We start from the raw sequence: 20,776 nt of genomic DNA on the forward strand, positions 1-20,776 counted from the left end.
TTCTTATTCGAATACGGATGTTGCGGATATTGTCGAATACGGATGTAGAATCGGATAGTGAAAAATGAGGAAAAACGAATTCGGATATATCCACTTTAGTACCATATTACAATCGGATACGGATATCTATATTAGCTGTGGATAAGGATACGGATGCAAAAAATTTGGATAACCATTTTCACATTCCCACCCTTACGAAGGAGGATAAGTGCCGCCGACTCATTGCCCCAATCATCTACACCACTGTTTTTTTCGAAAGATCCTGAACCTTACAGTTCGGCGTTCATTAATAAGGAGAAGAGAATTGACCATGTTTATAGGTAAACCGGGCCCAAAAACCGAACAACTACGACTAGTACACCTACAACTAAACAACAACCGGTTGGATTGGGACATCAACTGGTACTCACTCAAAGTTGGCCGGTCGGATTGGGACATCGACACGAGCCTTCCGTCGGGTCGGATTGGGACATCGACCCGAGCCACCGCCAAAACTCTGCCCGGTCAGATTGGGACATTTACACGAGCCACCATAACCAACACCCCAACGCCGCCTGAGGCTAGCACCGCCCGGTCGGTTTGGGACATCGACATGAGCTCTCCATTCGCGGCCATCGCCTCCAGCCAAGCTCAACGACCAGCAGCATAAGAAGCAGCTAGGAACCTCCAGCCGCGCCACCATAGCGCCACAGGCACCCCTGGTTGGTTACTGCCAGCCAAGCAACCATGGCATCACTGCCAATTACCGAAGCAAACTGCCGCCGGCCACGCCGCCATGGCGTTTTCGACGCACCCCCGCTGCTGGACGGAGTGGGAAGACACCGTGACAACGCCTCCAAGAAGGTAAATGGCGCCCGAGGGCATCGCCGTCGTCTTGCCGGCAGAGCCGACATGGCTTTCGCCTGTGCTTGCCCAACGCCCAACTGAGCAAAACACGGAGCCCCCGCTGCGGCGCCTCGCCAGGCGCGTGCGCCGCCTCCTCCTACGATGGCCGCGCACGATCAGAACCACTAGGGTCAAGCACTGCCACGACCTGATCCTCCACCTCCGCCTCATGGTGATGCCGACCACGGCCGCCTGGTGGGGCGCCCGCCACCAGCAAGCAATCGCCGCCCCCTTCCTCCGCCCTCTGCACACGTACCTCGGCAGTGCCACCGACCCGCCGCAGCCTCACACGACGCGCCACCCGCCTCGTTCGCCGCCTTCCACCGGGACTCCCCCAGCCTTTCCCAAAGTCGCCACCCGCCCACCGAGACGCCCAGATCCGGTGGCCTCGGAGGAAGCCACACGCGTTGCGCCCCGCGAGACGCCCTCACGCCTTCCTGTAGGCACGCCTAGACTCGAGGCATGGCCACAGGCGGTGTCGGCCGCCACCCGCGGAGCCCCGCCAGATCCACGCGCATGCGGCCCCAGATATCGGAAAACGCCCCACTGCCACCATCCCAGGGACCGCACAGGCTTCCGGCGGCGGCGAGGAGAGGTGGAGGGAAGGGGGAGGCGGCGGCGGCTAAAGTTTGGCCCTCCGCCCGAGTCGCTCGAGTGGGAGGGCGACGCGGGGGCCGGGTTCTCCTATTAGTGAGCCCTCCTTCTTCAGCACTGCGCAGCCACGACCTTACTGATTCGCTACTGCACGGACCCTATCTTCTTCAGCCCCGCCGGTAGGTCACCGCCGCCCTACGCCACCATTGTCCTGCTGGCCATGGCCTTTGAGCCCTTCTTACAAAACCCTATGTCTTCATCCCCCTTGTTTTGCCTCATCTACAGGAGCCCAACACACCACTGTGACGCGCAGCCTTTCTGTCAAGTCACCACGCCATCTTGTCATATCGTGGACCTGGATTGTCGGTGCCCCGCACGCTCGGTGAGGCCATGACGTGTTCCTAGGTTTCTAGGTGCCCGCGCATGAGAGCGAGCCTAGTTTGCTGAGCCGAGCCCATATTTTTCCCTGTCAGACCGTCACCTCCACACCTTATCGGCATCGTGCCATGACCCTAGGTGGCTGAGTTGCCATGGGCATGCGTGCACACACCCCACCAGTCGAAAGGTCGTACCTTTGGCCCTTCCCCACGTGCACTAAACCACCTCGCCCCGACGTGCTTCACGACTGCTGCATCGACACCGCAACATCATGAGCACATCATGGTCAAGTCCTTAAGGACCTTCGTCCAAACACCCTAGGGCACACCACATGCACTGCCGCACCCACATCTCTAACTCACACATGCAACACACACAAACGAGATCCATAGAGGATTGATCTCGCCACGCCAGGTCCGCCCTGTGACCGACAAGCAGACCTGGCTTGTTGGTGAAGGGAAGAAGAGGCTGACTCATGGGCCAGATGCCTGGTACTGAGTGAGAGAGAGAGAATGAACGAGACGGGCGGAATGGGCCGAAAGCCAGCCTGTAGCCAAGCCAGCCCACTAAGTCGTACATTGAGTCGACCCTAGAAGCAGAGCAAGGAAGAGTTGGATCAGCTGAGCTAGGCCAACGAATTTGGCCTGTTACTCTGAGCCACCCCATTCCCTTTCTTTTTCTATTTTTACCGCTGGCCTGAAGGGCCCATCTATCAGTGAGAGCATCAAACTTTCCAATAGGACCCACTGACCCATGGACCTGTTGATTGGTCAATGTTTACCAAGTCAACACTGATGTCAGCAAGAACCATACTGACATCAGCCGACCTGAACCACTTGGATGATATCATATTGACATCATGCTGATGTCAGCATGCCATGTGGCACTCCCTGGTATTGCCATGTGTCTCCTGTGTGTGTTTTTCCATTTCGAAGTCCTTTTTCAGAAATGGATTTAAGCTTAGAAAATTATAATTAATAATTAATACCAGCAAAAATTATGAAAACAGTTTCATAGCTCTTATGAAATCATGATCTACTGGTTAGAATAGGATTCGCGGTGACTTAAATCTTATTTAAATACTCTTGTGCACTTTTACACTTAGTCCCCCTTCTTGCTAGTATTTACGAATAGGACCCGTCGCCGAGGAGATGAACAACAACCTATACTACCTGGAGACCCAGGAGTACTACAAAGGAGCCGTCAAGTTCACACCCATCTATAATCTGAATAACTATTAGGCATCTTGCTAGTTATGCTATGGCTCTATTCATTGTTATGATGGAGCAAGATCTCTCCATATGACCATTTGTCCCACAAACATAGCAAAAGTTTGGCAAGTACTCATACACCAAAGGCGACCACCTCTCCCGATTCTCCTCCTCATTGTAGGAAAGGTAGGATGCGTATAATGTGGTCGGTATATTGCATTGAGCCCCATGGGCGGTAGATATAGAGTACATGGCTTGGAGGGCAAGTAGCCTCTTCTAGGGATAAGGAAGGTTATGCCCGGATTACAATCAATCCTAAACTAACCATATCCGGAGTTGCCTAATATACTCTTAACATCCCCCCGCAGTCGTAGCAGCAGCAACACGAACGGTCAGACTGGAGAACAATGGGGACGTATCCCCCCTGCAGTCGGAACGCCGGTGCGAAAGCTTTGACTGGAGACGCATGCAGATGATAGCCCTTTAGTGCCGTAGTAGCCAAAGTCGAGGTGGACGTGGTCGAAGCCGTGGAGGGGGCGCGGGTCGAAGCGTTGTCGAGGTGCTCGAGTACACAAACTCAGTAGCTTCTTGCCGAAGACAGCAGCAGGACGGTGCGGCTGATGAGATGGTAGACAGCACGGTTTTCAACTTAGGTCATGCTCAGAACAGGGGTAGCGATGGCGTAGGTTGCAGCAAGTGTCACACTCAGATTAGGGGTGGCGACGACGTCTTACTTCAGGAACATCAGCGGCGATGTCCGTGCGAGAATGGCAGGAGGCGCGTAGGCAGATCGAGCGACTGCTTGACGAAGACCGGCGACGAGTAGCGCCACCGCCTGAAAAGGCGACGACACCGGTAGGGTGGCTTGATCACGAACGTCAGTGCTGCAACTATCTCGTCCTTCGGGAGTGTCGACGATGAACGGTGACGAACAGCAGGGCGATGCAAACCGATCTTAGATTGGAAAAGAAAAACATAGCAGCATCTGGAGAACCGCGGGTACAAGCTCGGGTGCACCTAGCAAATGTCCCTCCCCTCCCTTATCCTTTCCCAATCATGGTCAACCACGGGCAGAAAAAGGAGAGGAGGCGAGAGGCCCAACGAGGTGAGGTCGATGGCGCCGGGTGTGGGTTCGAGCTGCGCCTCTGGTCCTGCCGCATAGGAGACCGGTGGTTGGAGGAGAGAGAGCCGGCAGGGAAGGGTGGAGCCCCCATGGCGCTGCAGTCCGCCGGCGACGGCGGTGGAGTGGCGCGATGACAGCGTGGCGAGGAGTCCCGATGCGACCATCTGCGGCGGATCTCGACATGGCACCGGCAACGACATCTGTGGTGCGGCGACTGGCCCAACCGCAGTACCCCCGATGGTGCGGCAGCTCAGCGCCCCCCGTGCTTGCTTCTGCTGCAGTGCGCTCGCGCCCAAGGCAGCGGTGGTGGCGGCGCAGAGGGAGAGGGGCGGCGCTGGGCCAGATGCGCAGGAGGGGGTGACGAGGATGGTAGAGGCAGCCTGAGGAGATCCAATCGACCATGGGGAGGTAGGTCCCCTGCTGCTACTTGAAGATGACGGCGCAGCGGATCAGAGTGATCCGCCACACATCCTACGAGGGCACTACCCCCGGCGGAGATCGACCTCCTCGGGGGCGGGGCGGCGGCGGCAGCGGAAGTGGAAGCCTAGGTCGAAACCCTAACTCGTGATACCATGTAGGAAAGTAGGATGCATATAATGTGGTCGATGTATTGCATTGAGCCCATTGGGCGGTATATATAGAGTACATGGCTTGGAGGGCAATTAGCCTCTTCTAGGGATAAGGAATGTTATGCCGGGATTACAATCAATCCTAAACTAACCATATCCGGAGTTGCCTAATATACTCTTAACACTGATCATGGACCGTGATGCCATGCACTAGAGGCTACCGGATGTCCAGATGAACACGGACTCATAGAAATCTTCTTATCGGCACATCCCCATCCTCTAAGTCAACCATCATAAACTTGCCCACCTTCTGCCAATGGCCCTCCCGGCCTCCTTGTTCATCATCGCAATTGGGAGATTCGTAATCCGGATCCAAATCGGCACAAATACAAACTCAATTTCATCCAACACCTTCCTCCGATCCACGTCACACTACTGCAAAAATGATTTGTAGGGACGGGCAAAATTGCATTTTTAGGGGCAGAAAACATAACCACCCCTGCTTTTCGCAGCTAAAAATGGCGGTTTCCAGGAGTGAGTACAAGGGCCGCCCCTATAAATTCATTTTAGGGGCGGGTGGGTGGGTCACCCTCCCCTGCAAATCGTTTTCCATACTAATCCAAAAAACATTTAAATCAGAAAATATAGTAAATAATATCAAAAAAAGCTGAAATTTATATCATACGTGTATTACTAAGATAGAAGTCCATACTAGGGGCGAAAATTACGTGTCATTACATCACATCCGCACGGTAAATGATAGAAGTCCATACATTATAACAAACATAACATTCAATCCATACAACTAGCTGCTAGTTCTTACTACCACATACAAAGCAAAATGATACAAGCACACATTGTGCAACGATAGTCTCACGGTGGCGATGTGGTGTTGCTCCGTGGGTACGACAAAGGATGGGCATGTAGTCGTGGCATCAGGCACAACTTTCTTGAGTGCTTGCAGCTTGCCGCTTCCAGTGTCTCCTCATCTTTGTAATTATTATTCTCTGGAGCTGTAAAAGAGTTGTGTTAGCAAAATGACACCTGAACAAGTTATTTTGTTTTAGTTGGATAGTTGTATACATAAGGATTGGAGTAATAACTGTACCATAGTAATTCTTCGTCGTGGTTGGATTCTTCCTGGTCGTCCTCCGCAATGTCCATTGGCTGTGTGTGATCCGATGGTGTGCTCGGAGGTGTCTCCATTACTTCGGTGGCCCCGTTCCTCTTGAGGAGGCGAATCTTCTTCTTTAATCAGATCTGCATGAGAATGTGCATGACGTATTGTAGTTTACGGATTGTTTTGGCACTCAAGTATGTAGTTAGGGGCAATGTATAGACAAGTTGAACCATATGTAATTGCAGACGACGTGCTTCATGTCCACCACCTTGTCTAGAAGTCCCCACACCCTGGTCACCTTGGGGTTGCGGGTACAGTGTGTATCGGAGTGGAAAGTTGCTCGATGTTGTAGGAAGAGTGACAATTGTTAGACGAAACAGTTTCACATTAATGGAGCAATGGTCTTTTGTAACTGCAGTTACCGTTTGTGCTCGTGACTAACTGGATTGCCGTTGGGTCGTCCTGTGGAAAAACATCAGCACGAATCCAAACTTGCCATATGCTCAAGTAGGAACACCCTCCTGTCTGAACTCTGTGGACGGCTACATGTACAACACTAAGTATAGCATTCTTTGGAGCAAATGTGTGCGTCCTGATGGAGAAATCCACTTGCCTCATTTGGATGTCGCGAAGGTTACATATGTTCGCCAAGATTCTATGCAATATCGTGTGACACTGCATAAATAATTGTGGTGGCATTCCAGATATGAGAAGACTGAGTGGTACGTTATTTCCTTCTGGACGTTGTTGTCTACCTTCTATCTGGTGCTCTACTGGATTAGACTCATCCAAGAATAAAGTAGTGGAACCATAGTCGGGCGTCCATCCTAGGATCGCAAGGACACGGTTGTCAACTTGGATGTATTGACAACTCATGATGCGAGTGGCTTCTTCGAATGTTCGGGTTAGAAGCACATAATCACCGAACAAACGTAAGACATTTGCTAGCGGAAGCTCTATCCCAGTGTTTTCCCTTAACACTTGCAGTAGCTCGCGGCGACTGACAGAATGGTGGACTTCTACTTGATTATGCGGACATGGAGGAAACTTAGTAATTATTAAGAGGCCGGCAAAAACCTGGGCGTGGAAGTTGAACTGTTGTTCCTCAAAGATTGTCAAGTGTTCATAGTTGACATGTGCCATCGGTTAGTCACCTAAGGATGGGGTGGCGCCGTGGCTTGGGGTAGCAGCGGCGGGAGGATCCGGACACGGAGGGGAGGAGGTGGCGCGGAGGAGGTAGCGAAGAGGTGGCGGGGAGGCGGCGGCGGAGGAGGTGGTGGGGAGGAGGCGGATGCGGCGGCGAGGAGGCGATGGATCTACGAGGGGGTGGCGGAGGAGGGAGCGGCGCGGGGACGGAGGGGGCGGCGAGGAGGAGGCGGGCGCGGCGGAGGCGGCGGAGGAAGTGCACACCGCATCTAAGCTAGGGAGTGGCATAGGGGGCGGCGCGGGGTTGGCGGGGGCAGCGGAGGGGGCGGCGAAGGTGGAGCGGCGGCGGACGGTGGTGTGGCGGACGGAGCGGCGGCAGGGGAGCATGGAAATTTTTGGCAGCCTTCCAGCATCTTCTCGCGCGCGCCAGGGGAGTGTGAAAATTTTTCTAAGTCCTTAGATATTTATAGGAGCTCAATTTGTAGGGGCGGGGGCGGCCACGCCCGCCCCTAAAAATAGTTTTCGAAATTTATTCCGGAAATTCTTCTAAATCAGAAAATATAGTAAACATTAACAAAAAATGCTGAAATTTTTACCATACGCATATTTTGATGTGTCAAATATAGCAAAATTAATAAACCTACATTGCACAGTATGTAATAAGAAAATATGTTAAAACATTAGCCTCTACTAAGTCACTACTCTCTCATAAATTTAAGAGCAACTCTGTCGTTTCCACACATTCAAACAATAAAAAATCTAAATTGTCCTTTCGGTATTTTTCACCAGAGGCACAGGTTGTTATATGCTAATGTTGAAAATTTCATTGTTTTTATATGTTGTTTGCTATTTTTTAAAATTAAATGATTTTTCAGAAACAATTGAGAAAATATTTGTTGGGGCGGGCGGGGGCATCACCCGCCCCTACAAAGCGATTTCTAGGGGCGGTCCTCCAGCGCGGTCGCCCTCCACGACCGCCGCCACTTTCGCCCGCGCGGCCCCTCCCACGCCCGACCCGCCGCGTCGTTCCTTCGCCCTCCACGACCGACGCCCGCACGCCTCCCCCCGCCCTGCCGGACCCGCGCCTCCTCCGCCGCCCATGGTCGTCCTCCTCCGCCGCCCATCGTCACGCTCATCTGGCGCCCGCGATCCGGATCTTCAGCTCCGGATTTGAACTAAGGTGAGATTCTTGATTTACTTTTAATGTTTTTTATGTGTAACATTGGCTAGTAAGTGAAATTAGATATTTAATTTGAGAATAAGAAATGTAGTTAGTGTAATTAAATTAACTAATTAGTTTGGCAATAAGAAATTTAGTTAGTGAAATTAGAAATTTAGTTTCAGAATACGAAATGCAGTTATTGTAATTAGCTAAGTAGTTTGAGAATAAGAAATGTAGTTACTGAAATTAGTTAATTAGTTAGACAATAATAAATGTAGTTAGTATGGGAATAGCAAATTTAGATATTGAAATTAGCTTGGAAATTTGAGAATTGAACACATGTTATTTGTATGTCTGAAATATGCATAATTTTTCTATGAAGGCATATGGAAAGTGGTGGCTTTGGTGGTGGTGTTCCGCATCAGGATTACCATTTGCTGCTGGCTCGCCCTCCTAGCATCATTTTCAGCAGAGTCAACAGGGCTAGACCGAGGCCATGTTCTCAACAGAACATTACAGCTCCAAGCATAGTAAGACCCATCATTTGAGTATGAGCCTTTTTTGGCTTGATTAATAAGAATGGTTGATACTTATTAATGTTTTGTTGCCTCTAATGCAGCAGATCGATTATTTTAAATGGCTTACTGAAGTACTACAATGCCTAGGTGGTACACCTCTATAGGTGGAAACCACAGAACGCTTACAATTCAAAAAAATGACAATCTCTTTCGAGATACCATTAAGACAAGATCCAGGTACCATGATGGCAATAGTAGCTAGTGGGAAGGAATCACCAGTTCATATGACTTATATGAAAGAACTGCCATAAAAGCTTGCCTTCTGGAACTTGAGAGCTATGGTTATCTGATTCCAGATTTGTCATGGATTAAAATCAAAGCACTTCGACGGAATCAACATGATATTGTATGTCTCTGTGAGAGCCTTTCACGAGAAAATCTACATGACATGGTAAGTGAATTTTGTTAATTTAAAGAATTATGATAGTTTCTACATGACATAGTATGTGAATTTTGTTAATCAAAGCACTTTTGTAAAATTTATCTTCCATCTCCATTGCAAGATATATTTGGTAACACCTTTGCGACGATGAGTTTAGAAGAATTTTTATGTCAAGCCGTTGAGCAGTTGGGTTATTACAACACTGAGAAGGGACCGGTACATACAAGGGAACGTCTCTACCAGGGTTCTTTTCAATTTTGAACCACGCTAGATCCTACCGCAGAACCAATGTTCACCATCTATGGCAAAGCACTTCCTCGTAGAAGTGAAGCAAAGGACAGTGCACTTATCCGTGCATTGATTTTCATTGACGATGCCCTAGGGTACAAGATTGGCGATGTTAAGTATGTTGACTACCTCTTGCTTCGGAATAATATTCGTTAGATGATGTAATGTAGGCATGCAATTCAACTTTTGTTAACTCTTCTATCTCTATGTGTAGTTTGTGAGTTGTGACTATGTATTGCACACTATTCGTGTAGATGTGAACTTATGTTAAATCTTCGGATGATGAGCCAATGTATCTCCCAAAACCAATGGTTGGTTTTAATTTGTCGAACGGGTTAAGGTCAGTGAACAACAGATTGCCACATGGACCGGCTATTTGGCCACCATACTTCTAGAATTTGTAGACTCAAAGTACTCCTGTGCCGCTGCCAGAAAGAGAGGCTACATACACAACCTGCCACTCGTGAATGGGTCACCTATACTTCTGATAACTCCAAAGACAATATTTGATCCCTTCCCTCTTACCAAGAAGTGTTGGCCCTCATGGGATCCAAGATGGCAATTTAACTGCCTTCAGACTTGTGTGGCTAGTGCTAAGTTGTTAGAGAGGATTCACCTAGCCCTAACAAATTATGAAGATCCACCTCCAGTAAGGGTTCAAAAGTATGTGCTCTCCACAGTCTTGGTATTCACATGAACTATGACTAATCCACACCATCGAGCTCTAAATCAAGTGAGAGGCAAGAGAGCTTCATTGGATCCGAAAAAACAAAAAAAAAACCTTACAACCATTTATAGGGGCGGCCGGGGGGGGTGAGCCGCCCCTACAAATGGTGTTTCTAGGGGCGGCTTACCCCGGCCGCCCCTATAAATTAGTCCATTTTTAGGGGCGGGCGGGGGGCTGGGAGAGGGGTGAACCGCCCCTAAAAACACCATTTGTACGCCCCTAATAATGGCGTCCATTTGCAGGGGCGGCCGAAGGGTGAGCCGCCCCTACAAATGGGGGCGGGTGAATTGCTACAGTGTCTACGGCTATTTGTAGCAACGGGTCAAAATTTAGGTCCGCTCCTAAAAAAACCGGAGCGTTGCTATAAATCGTTTTTGTAGTAGTACCAGCTACAACTACCACTTCCTTTGAGATCATCCAAGGACCCTCATCCGACGCCTTACACTTTCCTTATTCCTGAAGAAAGGTAATCAAGCACTTATTCTCACCGAGGGCTTTGCACCCGATGCCTTTGATCGGGCACCAAACCCTTCCCAATGCTTGCTCCACTGTCTTCGAATGGATCAACTTCTACGACATCACCTTGCCAAATGCCTGCAGCAGCCCACCATTGGTAGAAACCAACTTCGCACTCGTGCCGATCCGTAGGCCCTTCTTCTCCGCCGCCGACAACTGCAGTTTTCCTCAACATTTCAGTCGGTTTTTAAATCGCAGAGATCTCTCTAGGATTTGTTCTTCTCTCTTTTTTTAAGGGAGATAATTCTTCTTTATATTGAAAGCAATACTACTAACTACAACGCACCACCAACCCACGCCACTGGGACACCAGTCTACACTGAACGCCAAACAAAAGGAATGGTGGTCCTATTACAGCAAAGCATAAACTGCAGATTTCATCGGAAGTTCGCCAATGTCAGACAGAAACTGTTCTTGGACTGAAGCTCGGCGCCCATGATTGAATCAGTAGCTTTCAGTAACAGAATCCATCTCTGCATAAGCAATGCTCAAGGTTAAAATCCGGATTGAATTGCTACGAAAACGATGCTCTATAGCGATTTTTCTCACTTTATTCCAAAGCGTCCATGCTAGACCAGGGTTTACATTATCACTGATACATGGTTTATCAGTGCCCTCCGGTATCGATAATCGATTGAAAATCGGTGAAATATCGCTAAAATCGACTGATAAGGAAGGTCAAATTCAAATATCGATAATCAATGATTTATCATTGATAATCGATGCAAATCGGTCGATTTATCAAAAATTCGGCTGAGAAATGTATTTAGCAGATGGAAAATAGAAATTTTTATAGTATTTTTATTTGGTTTGTTAAGTATGGTATTTTATAAGGTAAATTATACATACATACGTAGCTTACGATAGAATTGCATTAGAAATAAACATGTACATATATTTTGGACATAAATTGAATAAACTATAGATACATATTACACATATCCATGTTATGTATAATTATGCAAACCACACAAATAGGCATACACCAAATGAAATTGCACATAAATACAAAAAAGTACATAGTCCATACAAACCACATTGTCCATATTAGCATAAATTGACACAAGTTTTATGCAAATTGGTAACAGACTCATATGACCACATCCATAATTCATACAGAAAGGCACTTAAAACATCCATTTTTCATAAAGGACACTTTTTTATAATAATTATGTAAACCAGTTAGACATAGTTTTTTTAGTATAAGCATACATATTATAGTCAACATTGAAGCCTATTGTATCCTAACTGATTTAACAACAAGTCAACATTGAAGTCTTTCTTCCCACCACTAATATTTAACACTAATCTACATTGCAAATTATCAGTATAACCATCCATTTGTAGCATAATATACAACAATATAGTAAATACCCATCATATTTAGTCAAGTTGGTGAAAGGAAATAGAAAATCAACCAAAATTGTTGAATATCAACTGATTTGCATTGATTATCGATGGATTTGCATCATTTATCAGGCTTTAGTATTGGAAACATTTTTTTGTCTAAGCAAACGGTGGTTGTTTTTAATATGTGACATCATTCTAGACTATAGAGAGGCTCTAGTTTTTTATAGATTTTTTTCCACACTAGTTATAAATTTCTTTGAATTTTTAAAATTTGGATTGAAATCCATCGAAAAATCAATTGAAAACCAATATCAGTCAACATCGGTAACGGTAAATTTCACCGATAATCGCGATTATCGAGCGGTTTTGTATTCCATGTGCTAGACTAGTAAACAAGATCATGCTGAAACACGTTTAGGCATTTTACATTTTTTTTTTGGGACCCAGCACGTTTAGTTTTATTTGTGGGTTGAAATTGTTCGGCCCACTCTGGAATCAATATCCGGCATCGGCCCATTCCAACTGCTGCTCTTCTTCATCCTCTCAGCTCGACGCGACGGCCACCCGTTCGTCCGGGGACCAGGGCGGCGCACCGCACCAAGCAAAGAGCCACCGCAGAGCGGCTTCCATCGACGAGAGCGGCGCGCATGTCGTCGGCGGACCTGCGGGGGCGGCAGCAAGTCTGGGAATTACGAGCTCGGCCACCCGCCCACTCGGGCCGGCGGCGTCCCTCTTCCAGCAGAGAGGGGGGACATCAGAGGCACGCAGGCATCAATCCATCAAAGGTGCAATTGCTCCAGACTTTGTTCGAAGTAGAGCCTTGTCGATGTCCGATCCATTATCACGTAGTAGTGTACAGAGGCCAATCTAGATTTAGTTCCTGTTCAGCTCATGTACCACTACTAAACACTAGCATACCTCATCAGACAATTGTGAATCATTTGGGATAAGGGTAACCCTTTCCTAGAACATTCTAGCAATATCCTTATAAGGTGGAATTACAAGAGCTCTAAGACCATTTTTAGGATTATTGGGAGATATGCTTCAAGAGTCTCTTAATAATCCCACCCTAATAATACATTCACCCCCAATGACATGTGGGCCCCTAAGAAGCAAAGGGATAGAGATGGCGTATTGGAGAGGAGGGATTTTCCCTTTATTTCGGGACAAGGGGGTTGGGTGTTACTAGCCTCCGTCCCAAAAAAATATTGGAAATGGGGATTATTTGGGAGACTATTGGAGCAGTCCAAACATCATGAAATTTTTTGGGATTAGAGGTGGTATTGAGAGTCTGCTGGAGTAGCTTTTAGCTAGCTCATAACTTGAAAAATTATCACAATACCCTCAATCTCAGATGATAGAGAAAGTATCTACAGTGAGGGATTATACAAGGCATCTATGATGATTATATCATTAGCATTTAGTTAGGTTTTTGCCAACATTTGATAAAACTTGCCTAGGGGGTTAGTTGATCAAATCATTCACTCACACTTTTCTTAGTTAAGGAGAACTTTACACCTTTTTCTCAAATATGGGGATTGGACCGGCAAAAAAAAATCTTTCTACAATCTGTTGACGCGAAATGATCACACACCAAACCCGAGAGCCCTGTACGCCAAGATCAGACTGCACTTGATTCAAACCAAGACGTGCCAGTCAATTTGACCTGTAAATTGACAAGGAAACAACAAACAGTCAAATTAAAGAGTGTATCGGCTGGATTTCCGAATCACTCTTATGCACCATATCGGCAAAGCTCTGCCGATACAGAAAACGACAACAGATCGGGTATAAAAAATGTGCAATAAAAGCGATCTATAAGGAATCGACAGAGAGCTGCCGATACCGGTATGCAACTAGCTGGCTAGATCTCAAGCCGACACGTGTCAGGTAACAATGTACAAACCAACGAATGTGTGGATCTGGACAAAGCTAAGCTTGCAACTGATCTAATCAGCTTTATAAGGTTTATCGTGATAAAAAGGAGCTTACAGCCAATTAAACAGATCACTAATCCGTGTAGTTTGTGAATAGATCTAAACGAGAAAACAGCGATGCGCTCGAGATCAAAGCTTAGATAAATTCGATAAATTTTGAATAGATCTGAACGAAGCCACAGCGATGTGCCCGGAAGCTAAAGCTCAGATATACTCGGTAAACGAAGACCTACCAGCAAACCAAGTCGCTCGAATGTGAGGCGTCCTTGATCAGCTTGAAAGAACTCGCAGAAAAAGAAAAAGGGTGGCGAAGTCGCCGACAAGAAAGTAAATTGCAAGTAGTAAAATTTATTTGTTTGGATGTGTATCGATCTTTACAATAGGCGGGGAGTTCATATTTATACCCCACGCTAACACAATCCTAGCCGATTACGGCAAAGCACGATTTCTATCTTAAGAAACAAAAACTATTGTAATAAACAAAATACCACTTTCCGAATCAAGGTCGTCTCAATCCAAATATGTCCATCAATGCTGAGACACCTAATCGGTACGAAATCATGACCGATCCCTTCTTCCTGCAAACCAGCACCATTTTCGCAGACTGATATTTCCTTCCTTATTCCTTTTTTACGCATGCCAAAAAATGGTGTCAATACATACCCCCCAGTTTCGGAGTGAATTATCCTTTTACTCCAAAATTATCCTTTGAATCATAATTATTTCCTTCAAACGGTTGTCTAAAAAGCGCTTCATGCCGTTCCCCGTATCCAGTGTAAACGGCTCACCAATCCGGAATCTCCATCCTGGGGTGGGGTCACCTTATAAGTACGTCAGCATACTCTTCCCCCTTTCCTCTTCACAGTTCTACATCCGGGCCATCTTTCTCTCTGCTCAAGAACTCATCTGTTCCGCCGCCTCCGGATTTCCAGCCGCGTCTTCTCCAAACATTGAAAGCTTCTCCAAGGTACTGCTAATGGCTTCCATCTCCGAGATCTCCCAGGGTACAATGACTGTCGGTGTTTACCGTCAAGCCTGCTCAGGGATACCCTTAGCAGTAAGGTTTGTAGGTAGGGATCGACTGCTCTAGATCTCGATGGTGCAATGACTTGGAGCATGTCTTGGAGCTTTTGGTAACACCGGTTGAACCGACGCCAGGAAAGTTGAATACGTCGGTGCAATGAACTCAGCAGCTGAGGCAAAATCTATACACCGGATGAACCGACGCTATATATTGGTGAACGTCGGTGCAGTTGTCCAGAAAGTTAGTTTTTTCAGCAACTACACTCACCGGTTAAACCGACGCTGCATCGGTTGATTACGTCGGTCGATTGAGGTAGCCGTTGAAGTATAACGGCTTGTTGGAAAATGCACTCACCGGTTAAACCGGTGATGACAAAAATGGGAGCATCGGTTTAACCGGTGATAGCGCTTTTTGTCAGCCTTTTTTCCAACGGCTAGTTTGGGGTGTGTGGGCTATATATATGCCACCCCACGGCTCATTTCAGAGTGCTGGAGACCAAGGAAGCATACAAGAGTTCAAGATCATCTCCAACCACCATAGAGCTTCATTGTACATCATATAGGCTTAAGCACACTTGTGAGAGTGCTTAGTGCTTGTTTAGGCTTAGTTCTTGAGAGAACTAGTTTGAGTGAAAGCCTTGCTGCGGCAAGCATCTTGTGATCCGTCGTGTGACCCTCCGCTTTGGTGTGGAGAGGCAACGACACTTTATGCGGGGGAAGAGGAGACCCCCTCCTTGGTGGAGAAGCTCCGTAGTGGATTTCGGCCGGGTGACCGAGAGAGACAGTGGCGGTGCACGAGACTCGGTGTCTTGTGTGCACTTGCCTTTGCTTGCCGGCAGCGCCTTGGTGGTGTAGTGCAAGACGGTGATCGGAAGAGCCTCGGTGTCCCGTGGACGTTGGCTTTTGTGCCGAACCACGTTACATCACTGTGTCCTCTTGGGAGTTTGCATATTCTCTCCTTTACCTCTTTACTTACGTATTACGTTTCCGCATTTACTCTATCTTGCGTGCCCTTACTTTCCTAGTTAGTTTGATTAGGATTGGCTATAGGTTGCAAGTCTTTTAGGGGTAAGTAGAGAGTAGCATAGATAAACCTTAGTCATAACTAGCATGTGTAGGACGTGTTAGGTTTATCTCATGCAAATAGATTGAGTCCTAGGATAGAAAGCGATTAGCGACCCTATTCACCCCCTCCCCCTCTAGGGTCGGACACCCCGGTGATCCTTACATCGAGTCCTGCAGGCATCGAGTACTTGCCTGGTCGTCTTCGAGTACTTCAAGTAGTCAGAATGTCTTCTGGGCCTTCCCTCAGATACAACGAGTAGTCCTCCAAGTACTTCTGGGTGCTCCGAGGCTATGAGGTGCTCAAGCCCCGAAATCTTGATCATATATGGTGCACGAAGTACTCGCGCTCCATATGGAGTAGCCCCCGAGCCTTAGGTTGAATCGCAGAATCAGGCTGAGGGTCACTTCAGTCTTTTTGCTTTATTATTTTCCAAAAAATTTGAAAAATAAATCTCTGATACACATATCCCGCAGCACCCGAGTCTTGAATTTAAATCTCTCCATTTAGATTTAAGAATCAAAGAAAACTCGTGGCAGAATAAGTAATGAAAACTTTCCTGAAAAGGAAAGAATCCGTTGATCTCCCAAATATTCAAAAAATTGCCATCAGAGACCATATAAATTCGTCTGGTACCTTGTGAGGTTTTTACCCGTTGAACTCCTGGCCGCCGTCAAATTCAGATCCATACTTGCCCACTCCGAGTGTCATTCGTAGCCCCTCTCGTAGCCCCCGAGCCTAAGCTCGTGACGTTGAGATGGCTCCCAAAAAGGACAAATCCAAGGTTGAAGACGAAGCAGTTGCCAATCTTTCAACTGGTTGGCGCAAAAGCAAAACATCTGAATCAGTGGTGCAAGAACAGGAGAATTTGGGTCTCCTCCAAACTCAGGGCGTGATCCAATGGCGTGCAGGCGAAGGAGAAGATTACCCTATGGAAGGTACCCTTGAGACCGTTGTGTTCTGTGATATCGGGGAACGTGGTCTTGCACTTCCTGTGTCGGAATTTTTCTATACTCTTCTACAATTCTAGGGAATTCAATTGCATCATTTGACTCTCCAATCTATTTTGCATCTTTCTATTTTTACTCATTTTTGCGAAGCATTCCTTGGTATTCTTCCCCACTTTCACCTTTTTCAACATTTCTTCATCATTGTTCCCGTCCCGAATGCCACCAAACCTGCCGTCGTTGGCAGATGTGAACTGATACTCCGCCCTGAAACTCAGGACGAGTACTTAGCGTATGATCCAGCGGGTAAAGGACTCGAGTGGAAGAAATTCTGGTTTCATGTCGGAAACTTTGAATCTCCACTTCCAGAAAGAGTTCCTGGTGCCCCCCAAGTCCAAGAAAACTGGTCAAGTAATGGACCTGGTGGCGAGCAAGTTGATTGCATCCTCAAAGCCATTGCGCATTGGAAAAATAAAGGAGTCACCGGTGATCATGTGGTCTTCTCCTTTGTAAGCCGTCGGGTCTAGCCTCTCCAGCTTCAAAAACATCCTGCCTTTAGATATGAAGGTATACAAGATCCCACTAGAGTGTCGCCAAAACCAATGGCTCAGTCTGAAGTAGTCAAGAGATGCTGCAAAGTACTCGACAACTTCGACAAGTCTTTGAAGCTTCCAACACTCTTCTGGGCAAAGAACCCTCCCGAGAATACATGGGTAAGTGTTTGGGAAACACTGCCCAGTACTTGTAGTTAAAGTTTTTGATCTTCTGACAAGTTTTCTGCTTTTTTTGGGGAAATATTATAAGTCATGGTATTGTATGCCTCCGACTTCGGTAGATGCTGCTTCTGATGAAAGTAAGAAGCGGAAGGCAACTCCTGGAGCTTTGTTGCAGAGAAAGATTCCTCGTCTCGATGCTGGCCAGTAAGAGTCTGATATTCTTTGATTTCATCCTGCTTGCCTCAACTTTCTCATTTAGAGTCCTGCTTGTCTAGAATCCAATATCTCCCAGCACACGAGAAGGATCAGATCAAGATTTCAGCAACTGGGTACAGAGTGGTCCAGAAACAACTACTTGATTAGCCCCTGAGTCACTAGTAATTGGGTTGATCGAGAACTCAACTGCCAGTATATCGGATGCAGAAACGGCTAGAATATCAAATGAGCCAAACCCTGAAGCACCCGAACATACTCCTGCGGCTGCTAAAGGTACCTCCAATGCTGGTGGAACTAGTAGTAGTGGAGGTGAAGGATCGAGAGGTCCTGCCATTCGACTAGTACCCTTTCAATCTATGCCACAGTCAACCCAAGAAGAGTTAGGAAAGGAACTTTTTGATGATCCGCTGTTGTCTGTAGACAACATAAAGAAGCTCGCTGACTATATGCAATGGAGCTTTAAATATACCAAGGTGAGCCTTCTTCTACTATTATTTGCCTACGTCGAGTAGTTGGTGATGTCTGACCAATTCTGCTTTGTATGTTACAGTATGTCGCCAATCGGTCCTTCCTGAAGTCTCATGCTTTATATAAGACTGTTGACAATCGGAAAATCTTGGAGCAGCAGAATGCCCTGATTGCCAAACGACTAGATGAACCCCTTGCTGCTCGGAACAAGCTGTATGAAGCAAACTGAAAGCATCATCTAGAACTTTGTGACATGAAGTGTCAGATCAAGGGCCTCGAAGAAGAAAGATCAAAGCTCCAGGCAGAAAATTCAAAGCTTCAAGAACAGTTGCAGATTGCTCAAGCTTGTGAGTATTCGATTTTTTATCTTGATATTGCTTTGTCAATAATAATCACTGAAATATCCTTCCGTCACGTTCTCCAAATGACCATACTCGACTGGTAACAGCAGCTCAGGTCATTGTGGACATGGTCGATTCTGAAGAGGGGTCGTCGAATAGCAAGTCCTTGGTAGAGGCTCCCAAGAAGATCTTTGATGTCATGACGGCTACCTCCAAGAACTATCTGACCCACATGATAGGAGTTGTCAAGTCTTACTTGCCTCAGTTTAATTTAGCTCCCATAACTAAAGGAATAGCTCCCGATTGTTCTGATGAGACATTCCGGAACTATTGTAAAGAATCAGAAGTGATCGCTGAGGAAATTTTGAATAACTTGGCAGAGTAAACTTCTTGTAACAAGTCTTGTAATCTTCAGTAAGATTTTGACGTTGTATATACCTTTTATCCTGTTGGTGTGTCTTCAGAAGCATGATCTGATACCATAAGATAAGTATAAATTACTCAATCAATCGAGTAGAATGCCCATATGGAGTAATCTTTGTAGTTGATCATTTAGGATGAATCCCGTCGGACTACCAAAAAAACTGTAAAGATATCCATAAACTACTCGAGCAAGCGAGTTGGGTGTTCTGACCAAGGACTGGAGTAATTTCTAAGATAGATCTGTTAAGATGAAACCCATCGAGTTATCCAAGATGAAACCATCTTAAAAATGTCCAATACCTATTCAAGCTTGTCAATAGGGTGTCTAACTTGTAGACTGGAGTAACTACTAAGATTGATTGGTTAGGATGAACCCCGTCGGGTTACCCAAGATGGACAAAATGTAGTAGTATCCATAATATACTCGAGCAAGCGAGTAGTGTTGCCTTTATCACAAGGCTGGAGTTCCTTATAGTTGACCTGCTAGGATGAACTCCGTCGAGCTACCTAAGATGGACAAACTAGTAAAGGTATCCATATACCTTCTCGAGCTAGCGAGTAGGTTGTGTCCTTACACTAGGGACAAGAATGTGGCTTGTATAGTTATCCGATGAATAACTATGTAAGCTATCCGGAACAAGTTATCCAGGTCGGTATGAATCTGTAGAGATTACCCTGGTTGGATGAACCTTTTGGAGAGTAGTGATGATGCTGCCAGATTGAAAACTGCCTTTAATGTAGTCGAAAAGCTAATGACAATCGTTGCTTTTTTAAAGAGATCTTCTGACATCACCATGTTACTTGGACCAAGGGTAAAATCTGCGCAAGTGCTCAACATTCCAGGAATTGGGTACCTCATTGCCATCTGCATCAGTGATTCTATATGATACTGGTCTTGTAACCTTGGTTACAATGAAAGGACCCTCCCATCTGGAATTTAACTTGTGCAGTCATGTCTCATCTTGAATCCTTCGTAATACTAAATCTCCAATGTTGAAAGATCTTTGCTGGACGTTGCGATCATGATAGCGCCTGACTCCTTGAAGATATCTAGCCGAATGAGTTAAAGCATTAATTCTGGCTTCTTCGACTGAATCTAACTCAAGTTGTCGAGCTTCATATGCTTCTCCTTCTTGATAAACTTCTACTCTTGGAGATTTCCACATGATATCTGCGGGTAGTATAGCCTCTGACCCATAAGTGAGGAAGAAAGGAGATTGTCCAGTTGCTTTGCTAGGCTGTGTCCGCAGTCCCCAGACCACATGAGGTAGTTTTTGAATCCACTTGCCAGCTTTCTTGGTGTTAGCATCATAGAGTCTTTTCTTCAAGCCGTCGAGTACTAAGCCGTTGATGCGCTCTACTTGACCGTTTGCTCGAGGGTGTACTACTGAAGCATATTTGACCTCGATGCAGGAGTTATCACAGAAATCCCAGAAAGATTGTGACGTGAAGTTAGAGACAAGATCCGTAATGATGGTGTGGGGAAATCTGAACCGGTGAATGATGTCAGAGATGAAATTCACTGCTCTATCGGATGAGATCTTGACAATGGGTTTGTACTCGATCCACTTGGTGAACTTGTCGACTGCTACCAGCACATGATTGAATCCTCC

At 46.6% G+C, this 20,776-nt stretch overlaps 1 long non-coding RNA gene across 2 annotated transcripts; it reads left to right on the plus strand.

Moving 5' to 3' along the window:
- The first annotated feature begins 12,537 nt into the window (after positions 1 to 12,537).
- On the plus strand, positions 12,538 to 19,203 carry LOC120678895. 2 transcript variants are annotated; one of them, XR_005676870.1, is made up of 3 exons: positions 12,538 to 12,814; positions 18,482 to 18,746; positions 18,848 to 19,203. It is a non-coding gene; the product is annotated as an uncharacterized LOC120678895 (long non-coding RNA). The 2 variants fall into 2 exon arrangements; XR_005676869.1 differs by lacking the exon at positions 12,538 to 12,814 and adding an exon at positions 12,821 to 18,404.
- The last annotated feature ends 1,573 nt before the right edge of the window (positions 19,204 to 20,776 follow it).

Source organism: Panicum virgatum, chromosome 6N (genome assembly GCF_016808335.1).
Source record: "Panicum virgatum strain AP13 chromosome 6N, P.virgatum_v5, whole genome shotgun sequence".
Taxonomy (NCBI): domain Eukaryota; kingdom Viridiplantae; phylum Streptophyta; class Magnoliopsida; order Poales; family Poaceae; genus Panicum; species Panicum virgatum.